Source organism: Hevea brasiliensis, chromosome 4 (genome assembly GCF_030052815.1).
Source record: "Hevea brasiliensis isolate MT/VB/25A 57/8 chromosome 4, ASM3005281v1, whole genome shotgun sequence".
NCBI lineage: Eukaryota > Viridiplantae > Streptophyta > Magnoliopsida > Malpighiales > Euphorbiaceae > Hevea > Hevea brasiliensis.
This window is the reverse complement of record NC_079496.1, coordinates 44,908,382-44,917,560: the sequence shown is the minus strand read 5'-3', so window position 1 is coordinate 44,917,560 and position 9,179 is coordinate 44,908,382.

Genomic DNA, 9,179 nt, shown 5'->3' with positions numbered 1-9,179 from the left:
GACCGGTGTCGGTCCAGACAGCTAGAACGTCTGAAAAAATATTTAAACTAAAGTCAGGAACCATAATTAACTCAAATATTAATAAGAAACACTTAGTAAAAATTTTAGAAATAAAATACAACCAAGTAAAACGAGCCGGTGCCCAAGCGATGGGTAACCGGAGGGAAGTTGCGGTTCTCGCAACGAGGAGCCCTAGACTCGGGGGAAAAATTATAAAATAATTTTTGGGACTCCATAGAATGGTAATTGAGGTTCCCATGGCATTAGAATGCCAAGAAAATACCTAGAAAAATTTTTCAATCGGTACAGACAATTTTGACCCGTTAAGCCAAACGGAGGGCATTTTGGTCATTTCGCCTTCAGAGGTGATTTTTGGCCGACTTGTCCAGTTGAGTAAATAATTAATATAACATAAAATATGAAGAAATATTGCTAGAAATTAAATTGAAAATGAGTAGTGGAGGAAAGAAAAGAAAATGCAATAAAATGCCCATTTATGACATAATGTGAGGTCACTTAAAAACTTCCACCAATCACACTTAAGCAATCCTTTGACTAACTATTAAAAGACATAAAATAAGACCAAAATAAGAAAGAAAAACCAGCAGCCATCCTTCCCCAAAAGACCAGCCGAAATCCCTATACCCCTTTCCTCCATTGATGCTCAAGTTTAGCTTTAAACCTTCCAACATCCAACCTTAAAACCTTAAGTTATCTTCACAAAAATTTGCCCTAGCACCTTGCTAAAGCTCTTGGCAGCCAACAAGAGGAAGGAAATTGAAGTTTAGGGCTTTGGAAATTCTGCCCAAACAAGGTTAGTGCACTTATACCCATTAAACTCTTTATTTCCATGATTTTGGACTTGAACTTAGTAAGATTTGTAGTTTAAATGAACAAAAAACCTATGGGTATGAACACTTGAATTTTGGCAGCCCTAATAGAGGAATGGTTTTGGATGTTTTTAATGGACTTAGCATGAATTGGAGGTTACATTTAAGCTATATACCTATATAGATGTTGAACTAGGGTGCTAGTTGAGGTTTATGGGTAAATTGCATTGAATATTAGGGTTTTGAGGCATGAAAAATTGACTTGACTTACTAAACTGTTAAAGAACAATCTAATGGTCAATAAGTGACCATTTGAGGTATGTTGAATACAATTTGGACTGAAAAATGGTATGGCAAAGTCAAGGTATAAACTGCCCTAGGACAGCAGCATAGGGACTGAAAATTCAATCCCTTTGCACTGCCATAACTTGGGCTGTGTTAGTCCAATTGAAGTTTGGCCAATTGGACATGAAACTAGGCTTATAATGGCACATTTTTGCTGAAGAAACCATGCCCAAAAGACCAAAGCAAGAGGACCAAAACTTGGTCCCAATCCGGAACCCTGAAACTGATTCTGCAGAATTGGCCAAATGAACAGTAACTGTTCATTTGGCCATAACTCACTGTAGATTTGGTCAATTGACCTGAAATTTTTACAGCAACAAGTTAAGACATAGACAAACAACTTTCATGAAGGAACCTACCCCAAATTATGGCCAGAACCCATCCAACCAAGTGACTCTAGTTACTGTTCATGCACTGTAGATATGGTAATTTTCTGCAGAATGCACATTCGGCCAGCTTGGGTCTTTGGACCATATCTGGAGCTAAAAAACTCCAAATGGAGTGATTCAAAAAAGGAAATTCAACTAGACAAAATAAGGAACAACTTTCATGTTTTACATTTCTTCAAATTCCTACAGTAACAGTGTCCAATGGAACAGTGAAGTTGACTCACCAAAACTGAAAATTCTGCTTGTGTTGAGTTACACTTTGAAATGGTATTAACACTTAATGCCAACAAGTTTTAAACACCAAATGTGGTATGTTGGGAGTGCCAAAGTCAATGAACATATTTTCTATCCAAAAGTCAACATTTTTGTTGACCAATGAGGTGAATAGTAACACCAAAACATGAAATTTACAAATTGAAGAATTTAAAAGTTTCAAATGCCCTAGTATACCTAACAAGATTGGTTTGGATAGTTTGGCATGCCAATAGGGTTCAGTTAGCAGTACTGCACATGGCAATATGCCATTCCGTGATTTCATGGCTTTTAGCCATTCTGACTTTGTATTGAGACTTGGCCTTGTGCCTGATATTATTTACAGCTTGTTAGCTGTTCTGTTGCACACCGGGAGATGCATATGTAACCGATGGTGTGACGGCCCGAGGTACTAGGTACCCAGTGCCAGTTTACCCGTTATCCAGTCCAGTCGTCTAGTGTAGGTTACTTGGGCAACCAAATGAATGAAAATGAGCAATGTAGAAGAAATAAATGAAAGGTTATACAAATACATGACAAACAAAACATGTACATGCAATACATATTTATATCTGTTATTTCTTGTTATTTTATTATTGCACCACTAAGCATTATTGCTTAGCGCGTTGCTTTTGCCACGCGTAGGTACTGGAGATCCTGATCGTGAGCCCAGTAGACCACAGACTGGGTGAGTCCATCCTGCAGTTCTGCGCAGTGTCCGTGTCACCTCACTACCTGCAGTGCATTGGTAGGGCACTAGGTGTCATTTTGTCATTTTGATATTTTGTAGCAGATTTTTACTTTTTCATATGTATTTGAACTCATGTAATATATTTTGATGTCCATGTAAATAATGAAAGTTATGACTATGAATGCAAAATTTGAGCATGTATTTATCGCTTGTATATGAGAAATGGATGTTTGTGAAATGAAAAGATTATTGAGAATTTGCTATTGAGAAATATTGTTGAGATTTTGGATATTGGAGTTTGAGATGATGGAATAAAAATATTGGAAGTGTTTTTAACAGGTTCCGAAGAACGGTTTTCTCCATTTTTAGCCGATACTCCGCCGGATTTTCTTTAAAATTTTCGGAACCTTAAATGAATGATACTTTTGATAAATGGTTTAAATAAATTGTATTTCATAAATTATATGCAAAAGCATGATATAAATTAATTGAGGAATATTAGAGTGTGCCGGTACACCGTGTGGCATTACTTACTCGGGTATACTGTACACGGGTAAGGGGTGTCACATTTAGTGGTATCAGAGCACGGTTTAGGCGTTTCTGGGCCTAGATTGAGTCCATACCATGCATTGCATTTGTAAGAGTCGAGGTGACACTAACGCAGATCTGTTTATCTTTCTTATTTTGCATAGGATATGGATCCTTCATCTCAGAGAGCCGTTGAGGCGGAAGTGGAGAGTCATGCTCCACCTGCAGTAGCTGAGACTGGGGGCATGAGAGAATCTGCTCCACCAGCTCAAGCAGAGCCTGCTCAGCGTCCACAGGCCATGTTTTAACAAATGGTCGACTTCTTTAGACAAATGGCTGGGGTAATGCCAGCACCACCACCACCACCACCAGCTCCACAGCAGAAATCACACCTGGAAAGGCTAAGGAAGTTTGGAGCTGTGGACTTCTATGGCAAGAGAGAAGATGACTCTGTTGCAGTCGAGAATTGGTTACCCAGTGTTATTATTCAATTAGCTTATCGTTCTAATGCTTACCCATTGGGAGTAGTTGAGGATGTGTTGGTACTTTTAGTAGTATGCTTACCCATTGGGAGTAGTTGAGGATGTGTTGGTACTGTTAGAAGTGGCCATGCAGAAAATAGCATTAGCTGAAAATCCAGCTGATCCATTCACTAAGCCTATATCACAGACTCAGCTAGACCGTCATCTTGAGAAGATGGGTCTAAGATATTATAATGAATGGCCCTAGTGCTAGTGGGAGATTGCTAGTAGTATGCCCTAGAGCATATCATTTAGTATGCATCTTGTACATATTTTTATTAATAAAAGGCATTTCCACTTTTCCGTTTACATAATATATTTATGTGTAATAGAAAAGGTCCATTGATATTTTGTTAGAAATTCTATTCTTAAGTTGTTAAGAATATGAGTGACAATATTTCTAGTACAAAGTATCATAAATAGGTTCACAATCGAGGATACTTCATAATAAGGACATGACTTATCCAGAAAGATTGTATTCGTGTTTGTTATCAAGTTATTTATATGAGATATAAATAAGATGGAATGGTGAGTCTCATGCCATATAGCAAATATGATAGCACTTATAAATGATAAATAGGCCGAACCAGTGACACTTATGACAAGCACATGGAGTTTACTCTTGTCAATGTTTTGTCATAAATCATATCAGTACATATAATCTTTAGACCTGAGATAGCACAGTCATCTTGTATATAGGTAGTTTGAGTTTTATACTACTTTCATACTTGTACTGTGTATGGGTATATGGGCATGTGTTGGCTCCTACTAGTTATATATGGAGGTAGGTGTTGATCAAGATGGAATCTGTTCCTCTAAGTAAATAGAGATAAAATCCTATGTTCATTTAATTGTTCTTGATGTTTCAAGTTCCTGGCTAGAACAGATAGATTTATTAAGAAAAGAGTTTCTGATGAGAAAATCTTTTTAATCAAGAACTGGAATTAAAAGAGAACATAATATTCATAGCAAATGGAGTTTGACATAAACCATGACTCCAGCTTGAGTTGGGATTTTGTAACAGAGAGATTCCAGTGCATGGTAACATATGATTATAGGTTCATTTAAGGTAAACCTTATTACTAATTGGGTGCCATGGCATGCTATGCTAGGTGTTAACCATGGTCTATAAGGTGCATAAAATGATTTAGAGAAATCATTTATGGTAAGAAAGAGTTCTGATGGTATTAAGAGTTGATATCATATCTCATTGCCAATTAGTGATGAGCCTAGTAAGTCACACACATACACAAGTTATCACCTAATTAAATATGATTTAATTAATTAATTAAATAGGTTTGGTTTGCAATTAGGTTGCAAAGTCCCTAGCATGACTTAAAACCAAATCTAGATTATTGGATGTATAATATAAGTTAAATTTATATTTAAAGTGTTTAAATATAAATTTAATTAATGAGAAATTAATTAATAGAGATTAATTAATTAATTTATATTTGATATAAATTAATTAGAAGAAGAGAAATAATTATTTTCGGTTAAGAACTCAAAATTAAGACACAGGGGTATTTTGGTCATTTCGTAGTGTGACACGTGGCACCATGAGATGGTAACACATGGCATTACACATAAGCTTGCCAAATGTTTTTTAATCATGTAAGATGATTAAAATCAAGATTAAATATAGGTTTGACACTTGGTACAATGTGATTGGGTCACTTAAACCTAGAACTAATCAAAGGGTGATATGTGGCAAAGGTTTAATGTGTTGACCTAGCTATATAAGTGTTGTTATGAATTAAAAATATGACAACCAGCAGCCACTCCTCCTTTGTCACGCCATTTTGAGGCTCTCCATCTATTCTTCTTCATCTCTCATCAATTCAAAGAGATTAGCCATCAATCTTTTGAATTAAGAACACTAGAAATTGTTTCTAGTCTCCTGTTTACATCTTGAATCTCTTAAAAGGCAGAACTTGAATTTCTAATTAATAGAAAAAGCTTTAAAAGCTGTTCAAGGGCTGCCATAGGTGTTCTTGGTGTGGACAAGCTAGAGGGACAACATCTGGTATCCTGAAGACGAATCTCAAAGGCACAGACACGCTGCAGTGCATCAAGAGGTTAGTGTAATCATTCTTGATTTAATCTAGGGTTCTAAAATTAATCTGATTAATTTAAAAATCTTAAATGGCAAATACAGATCCAAAAACATATTAAAAGAGTTTTAATATGTTGTTTATCATTGAAATCAAATAGATAAAAATAAATCTTGCATGATGCATGTGACCCTAGGTGAAAATTTTTGAATTCAATGGTATAAACTTGTGTTTTTCATGCTTCTGTTCCTTCAAAAGGTATCAGAGCCACTATATTTGCCATTTAGATTGTTGATTATATGATTTAATTGTATGTTATGATCATGAGATGATTTATCCATTGCTGGTTGCAATGGAGGTTTGGCGGCATGCTTGAAAAACACCATCAATGGTGTGCATGTTTGGCTTCCATGGGTGGTTCAAGGTTTGGCTTTTAATTCTACAATTGTTGTATGATCTAAGGCCTATTCTTTGACTAATTAAAGTGTTTAATTAGTAGTTTTAATCACACAATTAAATTATGATTCAAATCAGAATTTTAAAAATTATTTGAATGTGGTTCAAATCTGAATTTTAAAAGTTGTTTGAATGTGATTCAAATCTGAATTTTTAAAGTTGTTTGAATCATATTCAAATCTGAATTTTTAAAGTTGATTGAATAATATTCAGATCTGATTTTTTTAAAAATGTTTGAATGTGATTCAAATCATATTTTTTAAGAAATGTTTGAATGTGATTCAAATCTGAATTTTAAGGTTGTTTGAATGTGATTCAAATCTAAATTTTTAAAATTGTTTGAATGAGATTCAAATCTGAATTTTTAAATTTATTTGAATCATATTCAAATCTGAATTTTAAGTTGAATATGAGATATTCAATTTAATTTAAGTATATATGTTTTATTTAATTGTTAAATAGTGATATGCATGATGGATGATCATGGACTATAAAAGACCAATGTGGTTGGATTTATTTCTTTTATGTTTCTTTGGGATTGTAAATTAATTAATTTATTTTAATTTATTTTGGGCATGTATTACTAAGTTTGTAATAATTTTTGGGTTGTAATTTCATTTATTTAAGTTCTTGTGAATTCGCCTTGGTATGCCAAAGATTACTATGTAATATTGGATTGCAAGAAGTTCAAGGAGGTCAAGAGCATTGGTGGGACCAGTGGAAGGAATTCAATATCAAGTGTTGATTATGTACTGCTTCAGCAACTCTTGTAAAATGAATGAATGAAATGCACCTAGAAATGCCCTGATTCAATTCTTGGTGGCTCAGAATTGAATCCCTTAGAAAGTCCATGATCATACCATATTTACTGCTTATCCATGAATGCCTGAGATGTATGGGAATGTATGCAATTATATGATATATGCATGCTAATTGGATAATGTGCAAAGTGAGACCTTAATAGTAATTAGGATGATGATAAAATCTTCCAAACAAATGATTAAGTTGGAAATGCTATAATTAAAGTAATTATAACATAGGCCCTCCATTGAGGTAATTATTTTAAGAAATTTTAAATACTTGCATGAGATACAATTAATTTAAGAGATTTTCTTAAGAATAATTGTTAAGCATGAGATGTTGTAAATATGTAAATGGTTTGGTGGCCAATATTGGATGTACCTGAGGACATTAAAATTATTTGCATAATTACTGGCTCAATGGGATCAACCTAACTAATGCAAGATAAGTCAATAATGGATATACCTGAGATTTTGAGCATTAGGGGCTAGGTAAAGGATTGAACCTCACATGAGATGTGATGGGCAAGAAGTTGCTCACTTATAGTTTATTGTAATTCCAATAACGGATGTACCTGAGGATGATCAATAGAATTATAAGAATTCAATCACCCACTAGAAATCCATCCAACTAGGATTTCCATTTTCTACTTTGGAAGTGTAGGATTCGCTAAGTTAGTGGGAGGACCAATTTGATTAAAAGACCATAATCATTTTGGTTAATTACTTGATACATTTACTAATTAATCTGGTTATTTTCTGCAATTAATTTTCTAATAATAATGAGCACAGAACAACCACCACCATCTAATATCCTTGCAAGCATACTTTATCGCAATAGGTTGACAGGACCTAATCTCTCTGATTGGCTAAGAAATTTGAAACTTGTCCTGAATCTTGAACATATAGGATATGTTCTAGATTCAAATGTTCTTGGTCCCTTACCTCCAGAGGCCACTCAAGAGGAACATGAAACTTTGGACAAGTGGAAGGAGCATGATATGAGAGCTAAGTGTTACATGCTTGCTTCCATGAGTAATGAGTTACAGAAGTAGCATGAGAACATGCAGAGTAAAAGTGAGATCCTCCTTCACCTACAAGAGTTGTATAGTAAGCACAATAGGAATGCCAGGTATGAGATTTCTAAGTAGCTGTTCTGCATGAGGATGTCTGAGGGATAGAATGTTAGGGATCATGTCCACAAGATGATTCAGATGATTGAGCAGTTGGAACATCTTGACTTCAACATGGATTTCCAACTACAGACAGATTTGATCCTTCAGTCCCTGCCTGAGTCTTTTGGGAATTTTGTGACAAATTTCCTTATGACTCAACAGGAATGCACCTTAGCTGGTTTACTCAACATGCTGGTTATTGCCCAAAAGAATATGCTGGGCAATAAAGGAAAAGAGGTAGCTTTGATTGCATCTTCTTCTACTGGAAAGTCCAACAAGAAGAAGGGCAATAAGAAAAAGAAACCTCAGATTCCTGGTCCTTCTAAGAAAATAGCTTAAAAGAAAGGGAAGACTAAAGCTGGAGGAGGTAAAGGAAAGTGTTTCCACTGCCAAAAAGATGGGCAATGGAAAAGGAACTGCCCAGAGTATCTTGCTTCTCTGAAGGACAATAAGGATACACCTTCGGAAGGTATGTCCATATCTTGTTATTTAGATTCTAATGATATGCATAGTTCATCTACAGCTTGGGTTTTAGATACTAGTGCCAGTTCACACATTTCTAATGATATGCAGGAACTAGCAAGTAGTAGAAGTTTGCGTTCTCAAGATGTTAGAGTCTGGATTGGCAATGGCTTAACTGTTGAAGCTTTAGCCATAGGATTTAAATCTTTTTCCATGTTCGAACATGTTTTGTGTTTGGATAATATTTTATATGTACCTGATGCTTTTAAGAACATTATTTCTATATCTAGTTTGACTAGAAATGGCTGTGAATTTCAGTTCAAAGAAGATGTTTGTAATATTTATTTTGGAAATAAATATGTTGGTTCGGGTAATATGAATGATGGTCTTTATTATTTGGATAATAATGACAAACATAAATTGAATGCAAGTGATCTAAAAGAATGTAATGCCATAGTGAAAACCAACTCAAGTTCAAAATATATTTGGCACTTAAGGTTATGTCATGTTGTTGAAGATAGGATTGCAAAATTGGAGAAAATGGGGATTTTATTTTCATTGGGCTCTGAGCCTACTCTAACTTGTGAATCTTTCCTTCAGGGAAAAATGACTAGATCACCCTTTGTTGGACAAGGGCTAAGAGCTGAAAATATTTTGGAGCTAATACATAGTGATG